General features: G+C 33.8%; 1 protein-coding gene and 1 non-coding gene across 2 annotated transcripts in view; one reads left to right on the top strand and one right to left on the bottom strand.

Annotated features, from left to right (window-relative positions):
* Window positions 1–21,484, top strand: part of LOC124537775 (neurobeachin-like) — a 410,519-nt gene that overhangs the window by 57,402 nt on the left and 331,633 nt on the right. The gene's annotated exons all lie outside the window — the stretch shown is intronic.
* Window positions 4,230–4,302, bottom strand: Trnaa-agc. The gene has a single exon. It is a non-coding gene; the product is annotated as a tRNA-Ala (tRNA).

Below are 21,484 nucleotides of genomic sequence, written 5' to 3'. Positions count from 1 at the left end.
ATTATATAAGGTGTAAAAATGTTTAGATAATAGTTTTTTTGAATAGTCAAGCGTCATAACAATTGCAGCCTATTTTTGTCGAAGAATTAAATTTCTATTATGCACTTACTTGGCATAAATAAAAATAACACTTATCACACGGCGTGGCACGACGAATGTGAAAGGACTCAAGGGTGACACACTACTCTTTGTCATCTTTGTCGCCCTGGTACTCGACGCGTACGTACGCCTACTTTCGTATTTTTTGTCTTTGTTATTTTTTTCCTGCGGGCAAATAAAGAATTTTTGAAAGTCTTTTTTGATATTTTTACTAGGATAACATACTAGAGAAATACTGATTATTTCAGAGGTTTTAAAGATATGTCGTAAATAATCACATTTTTTTGCGCTCACATTTTCAAAATAATGTACCGACTACAGCACTCCAGTACGCCTTAAACAGATTGATAGATAGATTTGTCTATCTCTTACGGATAACCCACAATAAAAAAAAAAAAAAAAAACATTTTTACGATAAATAAACCCAAAAACCAAACGATTGATAAAGATTTAATGCATAACAGCAATAAAATACACTGTGCATTTTATATTAATAAATATGGGCCATATTGATTAATATAAATATTCATACTAAACTAAGTAAAGTTTGTAATGTAATGAATAATATCGAAGATATTACAAATTTAAAAAGCAAGGACATAGTATCAGCATTGCAAAGCCGTGGCGGGTCGCTAGTTATTTCTTTCTGAGCGTTCACTTATTAAAAAACATCGGATACATTAAAACATGCGTAGTTTATTAATATCTGATAATTATGATATCGTAAATATTTTTCGCTATAAATTCCTTATTTCGAAATGGAACCGCGCAATTCGCCTATTAAAATTAGTTTCCACGACAGAATTCAATTCCGCTTCCGAAAACTCCCGGGAGACTTGCCCTAAGACCTTTTTCCTTATGCAAAAACCTCGGGTCTCCCCAATTCGTAAACATATTCTATTTTAGTTTGCATTTTATTGCTGTTTTAGATTAAATCAAAATTGTCGTATGGTGTTTATTGTAGAAAGTTAAAGTATGAAACAATACAAATCTAAACATTTAATAATTTTTTTTTTATTTCAGCATCATTACCAGTTAAGAAATGTGGATCTTAACGAGAACAACAGTCAAGTTAATAACAGCTATTTATTTTTTATGACATAACCATCAATAATTCAATGTATGCTTTTTAAGGCAATTATTCTCATGTAGATTGATGACGCATTGTGTTTGCAAGATGCCTGTTCGTTGAGCTTCAAGTAAGCACTGCGGGTATTTATTAAAAATAAAATTGCTTTATAAAATATATCATTAGCCACACATTTATGATGTAAAAAATCCTGAAATTCATTTAATACTACATAAAAAAATATTTCTCCTTATAACTTAGAATAATGGACTAATAATGGAATGGAATAATGGATTAAGGTCTGACTGCCATACAAACAGTTTTTGAGTTATGAAGGGGTCAAAAGTGGCTCCAAATGGTTCGTGTAAAATTACCCACGGTGCTTCTCGCCAGTTCTGTTACCTGAACTTGGCTGACACGCTACCGCGTGTCTAAATTATTGAGGCCGAGGCAGGTTTGACGACAATGACATATCAGACTCACCACAGTCAGAACCTTAGATATAGTACATCTCATCAATTTAGAACCAAGTCAAAGCAAGGAACAAGAGAGCTCAATAGTAGAATACAACCGTCTGCGCACATTATACCGCCCCGACTTGGTCAAATTAGTATAAGCAGAAAACGCGTAAAAAATCCGGATATTGAATGGGCAATCTTCCCGAATATTTCTAAGATACAAGAAACAATGGAAAATATCACAAAAAAGACAATTATAAAAAAATATTTGGTATTTATTTGGTTACAAATGAATAAGTCCTAGTAATTTATGTACAAAAGGTAATGATATCCCATCAAAAACTTAGATGTAAAATAAAAGCCAAGTGCAATATTAAGATATAAGTCTTGGTTGTTGGCTTCAACGACAAAAGAAGTGAGATCTAAAAGGGTGCCAAGTACAATGGCCAGTCCTGAATGTATTTAATAAGTACATAAAACATAATTTATTTCCATAAATTAGGATAATATATTGTAGCCTAAGGTCTGACTTTGGCTAGTTCTCTGTATGGCTTATTTTTAACGGTAAGCCAAATTTTGGAAATCATAAAATGAGAACCGACAATTACAGTTTACAGTTTAGTTACAGAATTGGAACTTGCGAAGGCTATAATATAATTCGTATATGAGAACTAGCCAAGTCAGACCTTTGACTACAATATATTATCCTAAGTTATGGAACTAAATGATATTTCATTTTAATATTGTACTTGGCTTTCATTTTACATTTATGTTTTTGATGAGGTGTACTCATTACATTAATCAATTATATGTATCGGTCAAAATACAAGCAAAATTCGTATGGCTTATTTACACCACAGAAAAGTATTAAACAATTTCCCTTTGTAAACACTATATCTATTTGTTGTATGAATCCATTAATAAACCTCTAAATAATTGTACTAAGATGTGAGTACGTTAATATATATGGCTGGAAATTCTCAGTTGTGAATAAGCGGTTACAAGTTAGTTCCGAACAAGTAACGGCTATGAAAACGGTCTGCAGTTAGCGGTCGGCAGTCTTGGACTTAGTTAAGATGGGGAAAATTAAACTCTGAAAGTTAGTACTGTGTACGTTTTGTTTAATTGTGTAGCGAAAGACGTTCCAGCTGTTTTATACAGTTTGAATTAAATATGTTATATTGTTGTTGTAAAACCAACGAGTTCTACGATAAAGTAGGTATAACATATGTAGGTTCAGTTCATTTATCAATTAACTACGTTAACATCGCTAATTAAATTATACGCTCTTCGAATTTTGTATTTATATATTATCAGCTGTGCACGCTCATCTGTTTATATCCGTTTGTAACCATAAAGTAATCAATCAAAGTCTAAATATTCAAAGAAGGCTCTTACTTCCGTTTCTTTTGAATTTAATTTAAAGTTACCATCGGTTTGGACTGTAGATTATATCAAGAAGAACCGCCAAGAAACTCAATAGGTACTCATTATCTACAATAGAGTATTCTGCTATGTTTGAATAAGTACTTTAAAATGTTATTTTTCCTAATAAGAAAGAAGCTTTAAAAATATATATTTCGGTAAAATAAACTTTCTTGCTTTAAAAAAAAAATCTTATTTATTCGCGCAAAAACGCATGTAGTCATTTTGATGACAGACTACTAGTTTACCAGTAAAAAACACCAGTCCAGCACACAGTCAACGTCAACAGCAAAGGTATCAATATTTGGCGATTTTTGGGGCAAAATGAATTACCATCTCTATCGCTGGTATGTAGCGTATAGTTGTACAAATACTAGCATTAAAAATCCAGAAACTTGTTTATCGAAGTGCTAGATTATCTTGAAATGTCTGTTTTTGCCTAAATGACCACCATGAAACACCATGGTGCCCCGTGTTTTAGATCTCGTGACACATTCAGATTTAAAATGTCGACTTTTCCTTATAATATAATAATGTGATTTGAAAACAGAATATTAAAGTAAATTTCTGCACATATTTTAATTATGATTTGACACATGACACAGATTAGGGTAGTGTTTTCACGGGGAAGCTCTGCCTCTCTAGTTTAAGCTTCAGAAATGATTAACATCTCCAGCTTGTCAATCCCATTGTCATTCTCAGCTTCAATGTCCGACAAAGCATTACTCTTTCAATTAGGGCTGCTATATCAATCGCTGCAGCGCTCGCAGCTTCGCGCTTAATTGAACAGCGTCCGACGCCTGTCTCTATGAAAGAAGTCATGTTTTATTATTTGTGAAAGAAAAGATTTCGAGTTTAATTATATAATTTTAATTGAAAATTCTCAGTACGATTTAAAATGATTGACTGCTGTTCACTGAGCTCGAGTGCTTTAATATCAAAGGTAATAAGAGTACGTATAGTAATAATGAGTTCTATTTATGCTACCTACTGAATAACATTATAATTTTCGAGCATTACAATTTTCATTTGCTTGGTCGTATAAATCCTCTCAGCTTCAGTATAAATGTATTTGTGATCCAAATTTACGTAAAAGAGAGATTAATTTTAATATGATATATATAATATACCATTATCAAATTTATAATTTAAAAAAATATTGGTTAATAAAATAATTTTGGAGGCGCCGGGTATCGATCCCGGTACCTCTCGCATGCTAAGCGAGCGCTCTACCATCTGAGCTACGCCCCCTTGGTACCCATTTATCAAAATTGTGCACTCTAAGCGTAAACGAAATAACACGTAAATGGTATTGATATATGACTGTCTCAGATAAGGGCATACAAATTTCTTTTTTATTATCAAATAAGCCTTTTAGAGAAATGATTTTAAATATTATTCTGTTGCATAACAGAAGAAGACATGAAAAAAAAAGAAAAGAATAATTATAATTTAAAACTTAATTTTGTTTTAATTGAATTATTTCTGACTTCGAAGATAAGGATACCTTTCGTACCTGGTAAAATCTAAGACATAAACAGTCTATCGCGTTAGTCGGCACAGCGCAATATTCAAAAGCTAAGTGAATCTGAATAAAATGCACCTCTGTTCCTCCGCCCGAGGCTCCCGGAACACGTCGCGTGCACTATACCTCCACAATATGCAAATTTAATGCGACGTTATATACATTATCCTCTTATTGCGACAATGTCTTGCTTGTTATATCTTAACATTATATCGGCGATGGAACGGAATGGATGGATGTCGCCTGGGAATTCATACATCAGTTTTTTGTTAATATTTTGGAGGAAGGTAATATGTTCGATACCTTTTTGTGAGATTATATTGTGTTTATAGGTTTGTACATCTACCTTTCTGTTAATTGTGTCTCAATTTGGATTTTACAATTGTAAGTTTCTGAGTTACTATTGCGTCACGTAAAGTATAAATGTTCTTGTTAAATAGTATCAAGTTACTTATTAAATCGTCTAGTTCGAGTAATTCCAGACATGTAATATTACACTCAATTTAATTATATGTTGTTATAAAACTTCAAACGTCTCAATTAATGAAATAGCTTTTAATTTGTCGTCGCCTTACATTTAGAAATTTCAAGGGAATGTGTATTATTTCAACCGTATCAGAAACGGTTTTTTAAGCGCGTTGTTTTCATCAATTGTATCCGAAAGGATTGAGAATTAAATAACATATGCGTTCGAGTCTCGCAAATAAATTATAATTTATTGACACAATGAGATGTTACGTCGACTCGAGTGAATTGCGATCAGCGATACGTTATGTAAATATGTTGTTCGTAAATGTTTCATTTATAAGAGAAAAGAGTATAAGTCTCGGAGTAAGTCCTCAAACGTACAAATATGTGCCACATTATTAATATAATTAATATAAAAATTAATTTCCATCGCCAATTACTCTACAGGCAAACAAAAACGCGTCGCTTGTTCGTATTTTAAGGCTAAGCTGATTTAAGTAGAAGGCGAGCAGTGTTTGTAGCCAGTTACTGTTAGGCGGTATGGTTAACTAAAACAAATAAATGTATTATTTTATGCAATATTATTTTATTAGAGACATACTAGAAAAAAGGAAAATTTTTAAAACAAACTCAAAATATTTTCAATTGTGTTTAACATCTCATTTCTTCACTTGGTGAAATTAAGACTTCGAGCCGTTTATGTGAGGGTATGTCAATGTGCCATACCAATAATATAGAAGTAAAGTTGCTATCTAAGAACTGCTGTGTAATAAAGATATGTTCAACCCGATATATAAGATTTTTCTTTGCGAGAAGCGAATACAATGATATAGATGAAATAGACACATATACTCATAAGTTGGTGCTGTGTGGAGCCTTGAGCAACGTGAGCTACATTTATACGTTTCTAATGATCTCGTCTGGTCGTCTTGATATGTGTCTGTAATTATTGCGATTCGAGCAGTCGCAATGTAAGGTTTCATTGTCAATCAATGGTCGTCCATCGCTAAACACAGGCTTCTCACAGGCCTGTGCCAATGATCCGGATCCACATCCGATAGGTCTACATTCAGGCGATATATTGTGAGTCAGCTGCTTTTTCGTTTTTTCGCATTTTTACAACATATTAAATACGTCACGATTAATCAGTCTCAAGAACCTACCAAGTCCAATATCTATATATAGAAAAGGAAAAGTACAATGTAAGGGCGAACAAATTGAATTAAGAAACGTTCGAGCCGAGTACCATTCATAGTTTGATCGTTTTATTTCTGAAGCTTAGATTTCGACATTTACCTTTCTCGTCTTCGCGAAAATATTATGTTTGGGCCAAATAATAACATTAATATTACGAATGCTCATTGATCTTAAACAAAATTTAATCAAATACATTTTTTGAATTCAATAACTTTCTGACGTGTTATTTCCCCCTTGTGAAATTAGGGAAAAGCAAAGGTGGCTTGCAAACCGACAACGGCGATAACAACAGCCGCGAAACAAACTTTATATGAAAACTTTGCGTACTTGCTTAGTATTTAATTCTATAATAATTAATTCAAAGTTGTATTAAGGAGTCATATGAGTACGAACCATGTCACATTAAAACAAGTTAATGTTATGTAAGTTGTGTGTTTGGGTCAAGTCTTGCAATTGAATTTTAAATCAGTTCAACTAAACTGACTGAGTTGATATTATGCCCGTATATTTGACATGACCTTAAATGAAATCCGTTATTTCTTAATATTACAATGATATGAAATAAATTTGTTTACAAAGTATTTCCGTAGTTATTTTGAATAATTTTTTTCTCCAAGCAAAGTGGTATGTTATGACCTGTGTTAAGATTTAACAATTAATTTAACGGCCTCCCGTTACAATGTCGATTGGTCGGGAGTCGGGAGAATACAATGAAAGTCATCGTTACGATAGCAATTTTTACTCACACCTTTGTACGGAGAGATAACAAATTGTAATTGGTCGAGCATCCCCGTGTTTATGACCCAACCGGTAAATAAATCATCAAGTATTTTTGTTCGGGCGATGTACGCCTGGCTTATTTATTTTGTATTTTTTGGTTCTTCGGCTTCTGCCTACAATTTGTTCTGGCGAGTTGTACCGTTTTTTTTACTTTTAAACACATTGCTATTATGCATGACGTTATTCCTGTGTTATTAAAATTGCTTACTTGATATACTCATTATATTGTTAGCCGTTTCAAATGCTTTAAGTATACTGCCTGAAATGGAGCACTGTATAAAGTCAACTGACGCCTGTAAGTACTCGGCAATATTACCCAGGGTATTTATTATTGTACTGCCACAAGAATGGAATTGGAATTAAATAGTTAGTTTGTGAAATGGGATAACTCGATAATTAACTCCTTCTAAATAATTCTTTTTCATTTTTCTTTTATTGCTATACAAATTGTGCTCTATGTAAAGTTTAATTTTTCGTATTTCTAATATTAGATCATTGGGATATATTAAATTTTAATTTAAGATAATGTAAAATGATTATAAACTGACTAATAGCGTTGTGACAAATAATATGTATGACTTTTAGCCCATTTATGACACGTTTCATATGTGACCGTGTTCGAGTATTGGCAATCGCTCACATAACGCGTACGGAATCTCAATGTGGCTCAACGATTTTCTACCGAAACGTTTAAAAATATATTATGAAACGATTTTTTTTGTTTGTTGATGTATTTGTATTAGGCTTAAAAGCTACAAATCAGCTCGTAGCTCTTATAAGTCAGGGTATATTTATGTTAAGTTTAATGTCATAAAATAGACTACATGTTCTTTATGAATTCTTTCGGGGTTGTAATTTAAGCAACATATTAGTTTAACATCTTGACGCCCTCAACCCAACTTCGAATTAATAACATATTTGAGTTATTATTAAAATGTACATTTTACATAGTATACATTTACATTTTCGCTAGGTCATGTGATTGTAATCTGTTTAAAATATCTCACGCACACGCAGGTAGCAGCGATCGCTGTACAAACGTGCGTTGCGTCACAATTGAGGGTTCAACTGCGGAACCTCAGTAATGGATTTTCGATGCTGTTTTCCGAATCGTTTAACGCATTAGTTTCTTGTTTTCCTACGCCCAGTAGTTTTTTGTAGAAACAGAACTTGAAATGTATAATTAACCAAGTCACCGGAAAACTTCTATGAAATAAAATTAATTCGCCTTTTAAAGGAAGGGCATTTTGTTCTATGTTTCCTTTTATACGAGTATTACGTAAAATCTTAAGCGGAAAAGTAGTGTATCCGTGACTTGTACCTACAATCGGACTGTTTCATTTGAAGTTCGCTTTGAGAATCTTTCGATATATAAATTATAAGCTATATAATGTAACATTATTGATGCTAATTATACAACTATATTTCCAGTATGAGAGCAAAGTTTAGCTGAAATGTGAACATTTCTAGTGCTGTAATCAGAGTTTATCTTATCAATTAAAACAAAAACATAATTAGATTTAAAGATAATTTGGGATGAGTACCAATTACTTCATCTCATGTTATAGGCCAGTTTAATAATGATTTATTGTGTTTTCATGTGACGGCGACGTCATATCACATACGGTGCCGTGCTCGAAGACGAGACGAATGGCAAACAATGATCGTGACTGTACCTACGTGGCTCGTATAGCTCGCCCTAGAAAGGTGAAGAAAATAGTCACGGCTTTTTTGCACTCTATCCCAAGCTACTTGATACATACTAGTAATGAGTTTTTTAATTGATTATTATATTATGTTATATTTCAATTAATTTTGCCTTGCGTTGTTAAAAGTATAATTATTGCTAAGTTCTGCATATATTATTTTTGCTCATTGAATTGTTTTTATAAAGTCCTTAAATCTGATATTGTTATGTTAATGCTATTTTCAACCGTCTTCAAAAAGGAGGAGGTTATCAATTTCGTCCGTATTTTTTTATGTTTGATACCTCGTAACTTTTCACTGGGTGAACTGATTTGGATATTTTTTTTTTGTTTGTAAACTAGTGCTTCCCATGTGGTCTTTAGACTACTTAAAAGTTGATTTAAGTTATACTTATTGTTATATTTGGAGTCGGTGTCCGCTCTTGGCTGGCTTGGTTTTATACGATAATTTACTGTGTCAACCATTTGTATAGCTACTTTCTTTTGATTGTTGAGGCGTGTGCCCGTGGCTGACACTGGCTCCAAATATAACAGTAATTGTAACTACGGTATATAATCGTAAATCGTCTTCTAAGTAGTCTAATGTTTTTCATTTCATTTTACTTTGGAGGACTCTAAAAATATTTTTAATACGCAATTATTTTTATTACTTTTTGGTGCATATTCATTTGTTTTGTTTGAAGTCGGCTTTTCTTTTTGTTAAAAGTTATATTTATGATCTGTAAAGATTAATCGACAACAGGAAAGCATGAGAAATGTTATATTATACATAAGAAAAACCTATAATAGCGACTACCATACTAGTGAATTTAAAAACTGACAAATATTATTGTATGCATTGTCTGATGTTAACTACCGGGGCCTTAGGTATTAATAACAATTTGACACGAGTAACAGTAATAAAGTTAACTGAAACTTTAGTTTGGTAACAAGTAGGTATTTAATTCAAACAATGTAATGAGAGTTAAGTATTTCAAATTTAATTATAATCATAATAGAAATATAAATATAAATTTTGTAGATTTCAGACGAGAACATACATTTGTTTCCAAACGTTCATAATGCGAAATTTTTAATGAGCTTTGAGAACAAGGCAGTTCACATAAATATTAACTTTGGGAAGATGTGTACTACTAATTGAGTGCTGTAAACCTGCGGTATATATTCACGGAGAACATGTGGGTACATATGTCGAAAGAATATATGTTTTACACTTTACTTGTTATCAGTGCTGTATAAATATTTAATCTGGTTAGGTTCTTAGGTCTTTTAAGTGTAGAATTAAACCGAATAGTGTTGACTAATATGAATTACTTTATATATGAGTCTCAAAATTAATTATCAAAATAAAGAAAAACGAGCGTGGACGGCGGGCGAACACACGAGTTTTCCACGTGTGTTCGGCCTAACGTTGCGTAGAGCCTTACTTCAAGCTAAATAATTTCGATTGACTTGTAGTTTTCATATCTAATCGCTTAATTGATGTAATTGCTCAGTTTGGAAGTTAAAGAAAGAATATTGGAATTGTGTAGACTTGTTTTATAGTGCTAAATCAGGAAGTCACTTACAAGACAAGTCAGTAAGTGATATCAACTGATTCTAGATTAAAATGTGGGCTGTTGATCATAAGAATAAAAAAAAGACAATCGCTTACCAATCAGCACTCACAAAGGATATCTTCAATATACCTTTATACAATATACTTATAGAAGTGTTTATGTGTTTTTATTAATTTACAAAAAGTGAAATATATAGGAATATCACTAGCCGTCTGGTATTATTAAAGTTCCACTATTTGTATTCGCAACACTTGTTATCACGGCTGCGGATCCTCCACCTACTTAATACTGAATCTGAGTTTATCTCGTGTACTCGTGTCCATTTATATTTCGGCTTTGAATTCGAGAGTCGTAGCTATGAAGCGAATATCCCGGAAGGAGTTTCGTGACTACATTTTCATTGAAATCGAATATTTGTTCCAATTTGTGAGCGGAAGAAACACGTTTATAATGTAGGATTAATCTGATAAAGAGTTAAAAGTTCCACAGTATATTTATTCTTTCCTGCACGCCTATACCTGTATGATATATCTAATGTTTATACGTTTTGAGAATTCTTTGCTGCGATGTTTTATTAACCGTGCTCCCGTGGGCGAATTTTGTTCGAATGATAAATGCTTTGATCGGAGGTAGCTTCGGTAAGATATTTATCACCGCTAATGTAAGTCGATCAATTAATTTTCAATTGTAAGACGTTTACGTTATGATTGATGACAGTGATTTGTTATGTTTAATGTTGTACCAGATCTGATTTCAGTTATATAGTGTGTTAAATTTAAATAATTTAGACAATCCTAGCTGAGATGGCCCAGTGGTTAGAACGCGTGCATCTTAACCGATGATTTCGGGTTCAAGCCCAGGCAAGCACCACTATATATTTGTGCTTAATTTGTGTTTATAATTCATCTCGTGCTCGGCGGTGAAGGAAAACCTCGTGAGGAAACCTGCATGTGTCTAATTTCATCGAAATTCTGCCACATGTGCATTCCACCAACCCGCATTAGAACAGCGTGGTGGAATATGTTCCAAACCTTCTCCTCAAAGGGAGAAGAGGCTAAGCCCAGCAGTGGGTAATTTACAGGCTGTTGCTTTGCTTGCTTTGCTTTAGACTATCCTGCCTCATATCATTTTATGGTAATTTGATCCGAAAGTTATATTCCAGTAGCCGTGGGTCACATATTTTATGTTTCGTTGCTTGTTAGGCATCAAACGGTGTCACGCCTTTGAAGTCTTATGCACGACATACCGTGAAACACATATGAAACACCATTTCTCACCTTTTTTCACCGCTTCTATGTTTGTTGAAATCTCATTCTGCGAAATAGGAAAGGTTATTGTAAATATTTTTTTATTTTAATTATTTGTGCGCATGACGTAGGCGTATACAATCAAACGAGAATGAGAAAACATTGACACAAACTTGTTTTTTTAAGTATGTGTACGGTACGGGGAGTAGACGGGTCTGCGTCTGGATGTAACCATGGGAATATCAGACAACGAACCGGTCGATGACTCTCGTCTCATTAACTTTCCCAATAAAATAATTGAGAGATTCTGTTGCGGGGATGAGGCTGTGCGCGGTGCGCGGGACGCGCGGGGCGCCCGGGACGCCTTCAGTGATCGGCCGCCCGCCCTGGCGCCTGCACGCGACCCGACGCGCGCCCTGCGCTCTCCGAATCGCCGTGTGTGATAACCGAGACGTCATAACGTCGCTGTGATCTGCTCGTGAGGCGTGTGTACGTGTATGCTCATTGTGGCCGTGCCTCTGTAGCCGATGGACGCCTCGTGAAACGTGTCACCGCTTTTACCTTTTCATCTTAAACAGATAACATCTATAAAAGCTCGCTAAGCGGTTTAATACGTAAATCAATCCGTCATCCTGTCAGTAAAGACTCGGATGCCTAGCAGACTCCACTCCGCCTCGAATAACCTTTGTGTTTCCAAACTTGTTTTTAAGTTTTCGAATCGTCTCGAATTACATAATGGATATTTACCTACTGCGGAGCGATCTATCGCTTCGATCTTTCGCTATGCATTAAGCCCAATAATATGACAAGTCGACACACGTGAACTAGAGATCAAATAAGAAACTTAGAAACTAATTTCCTCGCATGTAACTCCGTTGAGTCACAACATAGAAAACAAACACGATGCGAATGTATTTATATTCGACGCCTTAGGTAATTGACGAGGTCGCTTATCTATGGGGACCGAGGCGCAGTCACGTTTTATATAAGGCAACACGAATATTAGCTGGCGGAGCGATGGTCCCGCATTTGTCAGCCGCCTCGCAATCAACTGCTTCTTTATATTTCTTAGAATGTTTCTCTCGAGTGAGATGTTCATTCATTCATTTTTATCTTCTTACATTAGTTTAAATCTCTGTGATATGTTAATTAAATCTAACACGTAATTACTTCGTTCGTAAATTTCTTAACTAAAAAAATTATTAATCAAATATAGTTTAATAGACTTATTTTCATAAAAATGACATAGTGACCGTTTCTATAGGTAATGATCATACAGTAGGTAATATGCCATTAACGTTTTATTGTAAAACGACCGGAACACGAACTATTTTGTCTCTTAAATTTTGAATTTAAATACCTCTTCCTAATAGTACGATGAGCACAAAAGTATGTGCATCTCATTATCTCAGGATCGTAGGTTTTTAAAAATTACAGCTGTCCGACGCAAAAACTATTATTCAAATCGCGCTGCTAGATCCAATGATTACTGCATTCAAATATACAGAACCCTCAACCTTATAATGTTGCTAAACTGTATAATTATCTCAACTGACAGGCCGTACGCGTGCTGCGTATACTTAGCAAAAATGACATGTAGATTATAAACTAATATATATAAATGTGCAAAAGAATTTTTAATACTCATGAATGAAATATCATTTTATTTTAAAATACTTCAAGCAATGTTTCATCTTGTAAAAAATCCTGATATTACACTGTCTTTATACCTATATTTCATCTAATATTAAACGTTTTTTGATCATAGCAGTAGATATTAGTTCGTTTGATATAAAACTCTCAGAAGAACAAAGATTATGCTCTGAAGAGATTCAGTATATGTTATTTAATTTTTAATCTAAAATTGGATACGAGTCAATACTATACAGAACATTTTCAGAAGGCTTTTCCGTTAACAGTATAAAGAAACTAGAGTACAAAAACATATATAGAAAACATTTGAGCGGTATGGCTTTTATACTGGCTCCGTGTACGGGTCGTAAAGTATACGTTTTCGAAAAAAAAACAAGGTAGGTTTTTGTTCAGGCGTCCATGTAATCGATCTATGCGCGCTCCGTACGCGTGTTGGCAGCCATCTATGTGAAAGTCGTACGGTGAAAACATACGATTTTGTTTAATAAATTGCCGCAGTTGCCTTTGTGGTGAGCTTTATTTGCATTGCGCGAATGCGGCTAATGAAATTGATATTTGTTTTTGAAATTTCACCTTAATTAGAGGATATGAAAAATATTTTCAGTAAATGAATAGTTGATTTATTTGAAACTCAATAGGTCAACAATAGACAGGGTTCTCAATTATGTGGTGTACAGGTTTGATGCTGCCCCCTGCAGCTATTTCACTTCTTTAACAAAAATTTACGCTTAAGAAGAGGAAAATAAAGGATAAATGAAAAAAACTATTATTAGAGGCGGTATATTATAGTGTGTATAAAAGTATATAAAAAGTATAAGTCACAGTGTGTTAGGAAATCTATGTAGTAAAATAATTTTGCCTTACTATATTAATACAAGCATTTTATTAAAAGCTTGATCGCGTCTTTGTTTCTCAAATTCAAAGCTCATTTAATTTATTTATAAATTATTTGGTTTTAAATAAATAAAAGCTTTTAGCACAATATTCTCGTTACGGTGTTTTCTGTCGGGTGTATCCGGTTACTTCTCATTACACATTGTTTGAGGATTAAGTCCCTGTGTACTCGAGACGTAAGCTTCGCAGTCACTCATCAGTTATTCCATCGCCAAACAGTAATACCTCGTATCATTGTGTCATGGTTTAGAGGGTGAGTGAATCACAGACAAAAGAGACCCATCGCAGCCTCGATGGCAGGCGGCTGATTGACGATGTAATCGTTAATATTTCTCACTGGCGTGGTAATGACGTTGAGATACGTATGTGGATTATTTGGTCGATAAAAACTTAAAATAAGCAACTTATTAACTGTTAGATACATGACAAAGCAATTAAAATTGACCTCTCTTTTGCAGTTTTGGTTAGCTATCGTCTAATATCGGCGTCTTACATATCGTGCCTGACTGTGATTTGGCTCATTTTCGTTTAAATAGTATGTACCTTGTTTCCTGTGATGTTTACAAAACCCTTGCTCTGCCGCGTTAACAGAGAGACATGCGCACTCTACTTTCTATAGTCGCAGTATTTGAAATTGCATATTAATACTTTAATTAATTTGATTCTATCAGATTCACGTTTCGTGTCGTTGTAGAAAGACCGGTAAGACATTATTTTAAATGACAATAATAACCTTTAAATAGCACTCTTACTCATCGGGTGCATGGAGTAGTCAAATTGTTGAGATTTTCAATGAACAGATTATCTATACATATAAAAAAATTGGAGAGTTTGTTTTTAATATTAAAATACTCAATGCATATGTATTTATACCCCCTTTCTTATACTACTCTGCTTATTAAAGAAGAAGTAATATATAGTTCATGATTGTATTAAGTGATTGGAATCACGATCAGATGAATCTAATTATTTTTCTAAGCAATGCTTTCTGGCAGCACTGGCGCATTTCCATCCGCACTAATATCTTCATAATTTTTAAAATTTTCACTCAATATGAAAAATCTTTGCACCTCTATGCCGCTAAGCTAATGGCGTTGAATAACACCTGCCTACATAAGATAACGGTATACAATTTCGAAATAACGTAAAAGTAAAATTGTAGTTCGTCGCGTATTCTAAAGCAAAACGCTCGGAAGAGCCGGCACGTCTTAGAATAAACTCCACGACATGTGTTTTCTTGCTCGAAGTAGAGCAGGGGGAGGGGGGGGGGGTGATGGTTGTGATCAAGCTTCAAACCTTTTGTTCGCTCAGGCTTTGTGTTCTAGCCAGTAGTCTTATACTAATGAAGTTTCCTATTTATTGTTGTTCTTTTTTATTAAAAATATTCATTACAGTTACCATGCGATGTTATTTCACAAATCGGTAAATAAACGTTGTTTTTTGGTTCAGTAGCATACTCGGAAAAGACTCGTAATTGACTGTTTATGAATTCTTTAAAAATGTAGGACGAAATATGATTGTTCTCACGAATACTTGAATTTATTTTAAAGTCTGTCATTACTGATCCTGCGTTATGGAACTCATATATAACTGAAATGATGTTACATTTGTCTGCTGATAAACTTTTAAGCACTCCGTTTTATTTTAACAAACTGATATATTATAAATATTTTGATAGAGGAATCGTTGGCTAGACCAGCAGTGCTTTTTCTGATATTTGTAAATAGTATTAAAATTGGCCCTGCGTCGTTAGTGTCACTTTAAACGAGTTTTTGCGCGAATTCGTCTGCATCCGATGTTCCATTTAATTGTTCGTGACGTATGACCCGGTTGCAGCCGTAGCTCGTAGTGCCCACCCTCCATCTGATATACGGGTATAGCTCCGTACTATTTGAGCTATAAATCCGGTATATTTCGTATATTTCATGAGGCTATAAATATCAACTCGACTATGTGCTCTATCGAAATCCGTACGGAATTCTTAAGTTTATTACTTCAGGCACACGCCCGGGGAAGCTTCGACGTAGGAGTACTTGATGTTTGTACGGCCAGGGAGGTATATGTTCTCCTAAATTCTTGGAGAATATTCTTTTTGCAAGTCAATAGGGAGATAAGAGTAGTAAAAAAATATTTTCCATTATGACAAAGCCTGTTGTTTAATTAGTTACACTTAGAGATTCTAAAAGATGAAAAGTAGGAAATCATTTCAAGTATTTTAAATAAACACACATTTGTTGGACGACCTCCGTAGTCGAGTGGCGTTTACACCGGTTTTCATGGGTACGCCGCTATGTATGTTGTCTCATATATATTTATTATTATTTACGTTTGTGATTTGAAACCATTTATTCATGAATTTTGTTGTTCACAACGACCATGATGAAAAGAAAGGTCGAAGGGAAAGCAAGCTATGGTGTATTGGCGCTTGAATGAGCCGGCCAACTACATTCGAAGAGAACTTGGCGCGAATTTATTCGTTTTATTAAAAATAATATATTTTTCGTTTGTAATTTTTAATATATTAAATTTGTTATGATTTAAATATATCCTTTCACATATAATAGAACTTGCTTTATTGTATACCAAATAATAAAAAAGAAACGTATAAATATATAATCATAAGAATGGTATGACCAAAAGGCCCTACAAAGAAGATAAGATTTGGATAAAAGACGCGAGATTAATAGAGCTATACGGAGGTATACGGCTTAGGTTTCGTTTTATTGAAATCTGGTCTCTTTAGTCCGATATCGACATATTATACAACTTAGTTTATCTAAGAGCTACAAAGTTACAAGTGACGCGTTATAAACAACGACGGTACTAAATCAATCGACGGCGCCGTGTCGCGCTATTCATCAGCTGGATGGTTATCATTACGGCGCGGTGACATGTTCGCGCAAATCGCTCGCATGACGTTCACATGACGTTCACGGAAGGCTGACAAAGAGGGATGACGTGAATCCGTGACGCGATCGCGTACAAGCGCGCCGCTCGTGGTATTTTTCACCAATGGTCGCTTCTGTTTACATTCGAGCGGACATTGTCGAATGATTGACAGCCCGAAAACCGCGTACGATGGATGTGTCAAGTTTTTTTGATATTCGCTTGTTTTATTGGAAGTCACCGAGCAAACCACTCAATTGTTGCTTTTGAATGATGTCGTTGAAAGTTTATATAAATGAAAATACTTTATTCAAATGGGCTCCTATATATAAGTGTACACAGACTGAAATAATTGTATCGTTTGAAAACTTTATAATACACGAATTAGATTCAAAAGTTATATTGAAATCACTGACAGACGCAATAGTTTCATTGATTTGTATAGATGTATCATGTAGTTTAATATATGGGAGAGCAGCTAATCCTGATAGAATATTATTCTGGTCCATTGTCTAAATTTCTATTATGATCACACACGGATCTGGAACGAAGGGCTTTGAGGAATTCGTATTGATATGAGTATTTGCTTTGTGCCCACGTCGACAAGTGGCCGTGACAGGGAATTGATGGAGCTACAATAATTAATGAATAATATTTGCACATACATGTATGATTTTCGGAGACTTACTGATGTTATTCTTGAGCTTGGCACGAATATATATAAATGTATATAATACATAGTGAGACTTTAATTTATAATTTATATATATATATGTAAATATAATTTAATTTAATTTGTATATTATGCAGTTGATTTGAATTAGGCGACTACTGCGCATACGAAATTATTCAGTAACGACGTTTTGAGTTTATGAAGTACAATATTCTCATGTAGTTAGTCTGCGCGCGGCTGGGACGCTGATGAAGAGAACATGAAAAATATATGTTTGTATTCGAAACACGGTAAAATAATTAATAAGTACGAGTGGAGCCTTTTTAATAAAAATGTTATTTTATATTTATGAAATAGACTTCGTTAAATAAAAATTTAAATTTTAATATGTTAACCTGGAAATGTATAATGACAGTTCAGTGAATGCGAAGAAACAACAACTTTTATATAAGATTACATTATATGTGAGAATATTTTTGCATTATCAAAGCAAAAGTGAGGTGAAAATTAAAGAAAAAAGTCAAATAGCATCTCCGTCGACAAAATGATTGCAGCAGCAATAAGGTGAAACAACGTACCGACCATTTGATAGTTATTCTGTGAATTATTGTCGGGTTGTTCAAGGAATAAAAGTACGCTTTAGATACTTAACTTAATAGATGTTCTGTATGTAAATAGACGTGGGGGAGTAATGACATTTCAGTGGAATACATTTGCCCGCTTATGGCACAATTATGAAGACAATACAATCTTCATTTCAGTACACACTTTAAATCGTACGTGGATTTTTATCAACTCTGCTCTGCGGTAGAGCTAAGGGCTTAATAATAATGCACGAATAAAGACTTTCCGAATGACAATCTTTGGGATTTATCCTGTATTTTATATTGAATAAAAATTGCGAATAATATTGAATATGGCTGTATAGCAGAAATGATTCAGTTCCAAATCAAAGGTGGACTATTTTATGGCTACGATTCATTTTTCGACAAAACTTATTGAAGAGTTTATTCCAAAACAATAGTATTTGTTATGATTCACGGCTGGGCTTTACGCTAAAAGCATTCTCTACAAGCTAAGTGCAAGAGAGAACCTTCGTATTTGTACTAAAAACAAGATTTTACACGAAATAAATAATGGTAGCTAACGGCCTCATATGATTTTTTTAAACCAACAGTATCATTCGCGTGGCACTTCTTTGATGATATTAAATCACAAAAAAATACGAAAATGTCAAAAACTTTATAAAATCTACTCAAAGACTAAGAATAAAACAATGATTATTTATGTGAGTATAAATAACTATTCAAATACATTAAGTATTTGAGAGCAAGTATAATAATATAATCATCGCAGAATATTTTGTTTCTTAGTTCACTAAAGGTTTGTTGTTGATATAAGTCTCTTACATCTCTCATATGGTAGACAGTAGATTTAATATATTGTGTTACTTTGATTTGGCGCGATAAGCGGACAAGTACGTGTACATCACAATTGTTGGAGCTGTACAAGTAACGTGATATTATGTTACTTGCGATCATTTAATAGTTCCGAAATAATAATTAATGCGTTCTCAGAAATAAGAATTGTGGTTCTTCGTGTCTATTTCAAAGAGAATTCTTTGAATTTGAAGGCATACTTTATTTTCCAAGAATTATCTTTCGATGATTTCCATCAAGCGCTGAAAATCTTTTATACTTTGCCGTAATTTAAATTTTTCATTAATTATATTACGGCTATGACTATTTTTTTTCGCCTACTCGTGAAAATATTTTTTATAAGACGATAAAGATGTCTCCGATAGATGTAAACCTAGCGATATTTTAAATCAACTTAGAATAATTTTTTTACTCGCAGTAAATATCAAAGCACTGCATAAGAAGCCTTAATTTAATTATAATTAAAAATCTCTAATCACATCTCTATCTTTTTAATAAGAACCCAGATCATACTTCTTACATACACAGAATGATTGGTAGAGTGTATTATATTTAGTTCTACAGTCAATTTGTCGCTAATCATGGAAATAAAGATGGCGTGTCTCGTACCTGCCATTATATTGGCTCAGCGTGGGCGGTACCTGCTTGAACAATAGGCGTATCACAAGCACCACCACTTATTGAGATATTATATTTATTGCCTTCAAGGCGTTTTACAAATTATAATAGATAAAGGTGAGCCCCTTGTCAGTTTATAATTACGCCATGATCCTTTTATTCGACGTACAGCCGCGTCACTGTAGTCACTCTACCTCGCAAAGTGATTGACAAATCTAATATTGTACAGAGTTTGTCCTCGTTTGACGGAGGAGAATAACTTAAGGCATTTATGATCTTTTGTATATTATACAAGTTTACATATTATGTTTTGTTAGACGTGGATACAATGAAATAGATTTTCTTGCGTGAGAAGCATGAGGAATGATTGACTTTTGTTTAACTACCTACCAAAAATTCTACTAATATAGATAAGTAGTAATTAACTAAAAGCATTTTTATTGAGACTTAACGTAAGTAACATACAACAGATAACACATCTTCAAGCGCGACAAGAATATGAAGGTAATACTCGTATGTAGAATCACTTAGATATTTAAAGCACGAACGGTTAAGTCAGATGCAAGTTCCGCCCACGTGATTTCCCGAAATAGGTACTAACGCTACGAGCAGAACTAGTAACTTGGGTTTAGTTTAACCAATGAGTGTCGCATTCACCATGTAAGTACGCCGAGATATTCTCAGCTCAAATAATCTTCTGATTCACATCTTTATAATCCAAGTGTGCCTGTTACGTACGTATTTGTCATGTAAGTTAGTTACTTATAGTTGCGTACTTAATTTTGGTTTTGTACTTTTCTTTTAATTAAATAACATTTTTGGTATTTAACACCCAATCACCTTAAAACGATATATTGGTTATAATGCTTGCTTAATACTTTTGACGTATAAAAGTAATATTACAAATTTAGTTTTTCGTTTAGGCAACGTTTGCTTCATTTCCCCTAATGTGTATGTATATATTTGAAAATTAATCAAAGGTTTAAGCATTCAATAACCAAAATGTGTCACCTTGGTATCAAAGGATTATTGCGTATTTAAAATACGCCTATGTACGTATATATTTAGAAATCTTTTCGTGTATGGAAATTCCGGGCGCACCTTCAGATTAATCAATTTCACACGAGCACGTCTGAACCGGAGCTGGCGCTAATCAAGACATCACAGTCGTCGAACGACATCAAACGAACCGCTGTTTGTTCCGCTAAGTACGTCTCAGGAGAACGAGAGATCTTGTGCCACTTCACGTGTGCCGAATTGAATATCTTTTTCATTTGGCGATGTGTGAATATTGGAATTTCTAGCTTATAGTCGCAGCGCCACTGAGAGTTTCCTGGGCGTGAGGCGTATCCTTTGTTATTGCTCCTCTTATATTAATTTATTTAATTCTTCATCTACGCATTTTAATGTTTGCAACAACCTTACTTAATCATTTTAAAGGCTTTTTAAATTTGGCTCATGTTAAAAATCTTGTCGGTTATTAAAGAATTGGTATGTTTTTAATCAATGTATAAATTAGTAAGCAAAGTCAAAATTGTAAATCGTACCGTACCTTTGTTCTTTTTTTTCATCAAATTTATTTGTTTTTATTGCTATTGACCTGCTTATTTCTATAAACAAAAAAATGAAAGTAAAGGTATTAAAGGTTGTATCTTAAAACTTTAGTATAAAATGTCAATACTCATACCTTATTAGTCATTGGAAGCCGAGAAAAGGAATAGTAAATTTTGCATGTCTGACATATCCGAAAGCTTTTTTCCATTAAGTACAGTCGCCGCGGACGGCGCC

The sequence above is a fragment of the Vanessa cardui genome, chromosome 19 (assembly GCF_905220365.1).
Source record: "Vanessa cardui chromosome 19, ilVanCard2.1, whole genome shotgun sequence".
NCBI classification, from domain to species: Eukaryota; Metazoa; Arthropoda; class Insecta; order Lepidoptera; family Nymphalidae; genus Vanessa; species Vanessa cardui.
This window is presented reverse-complemented; position numbering and strand designations above follow the sequence as displayed.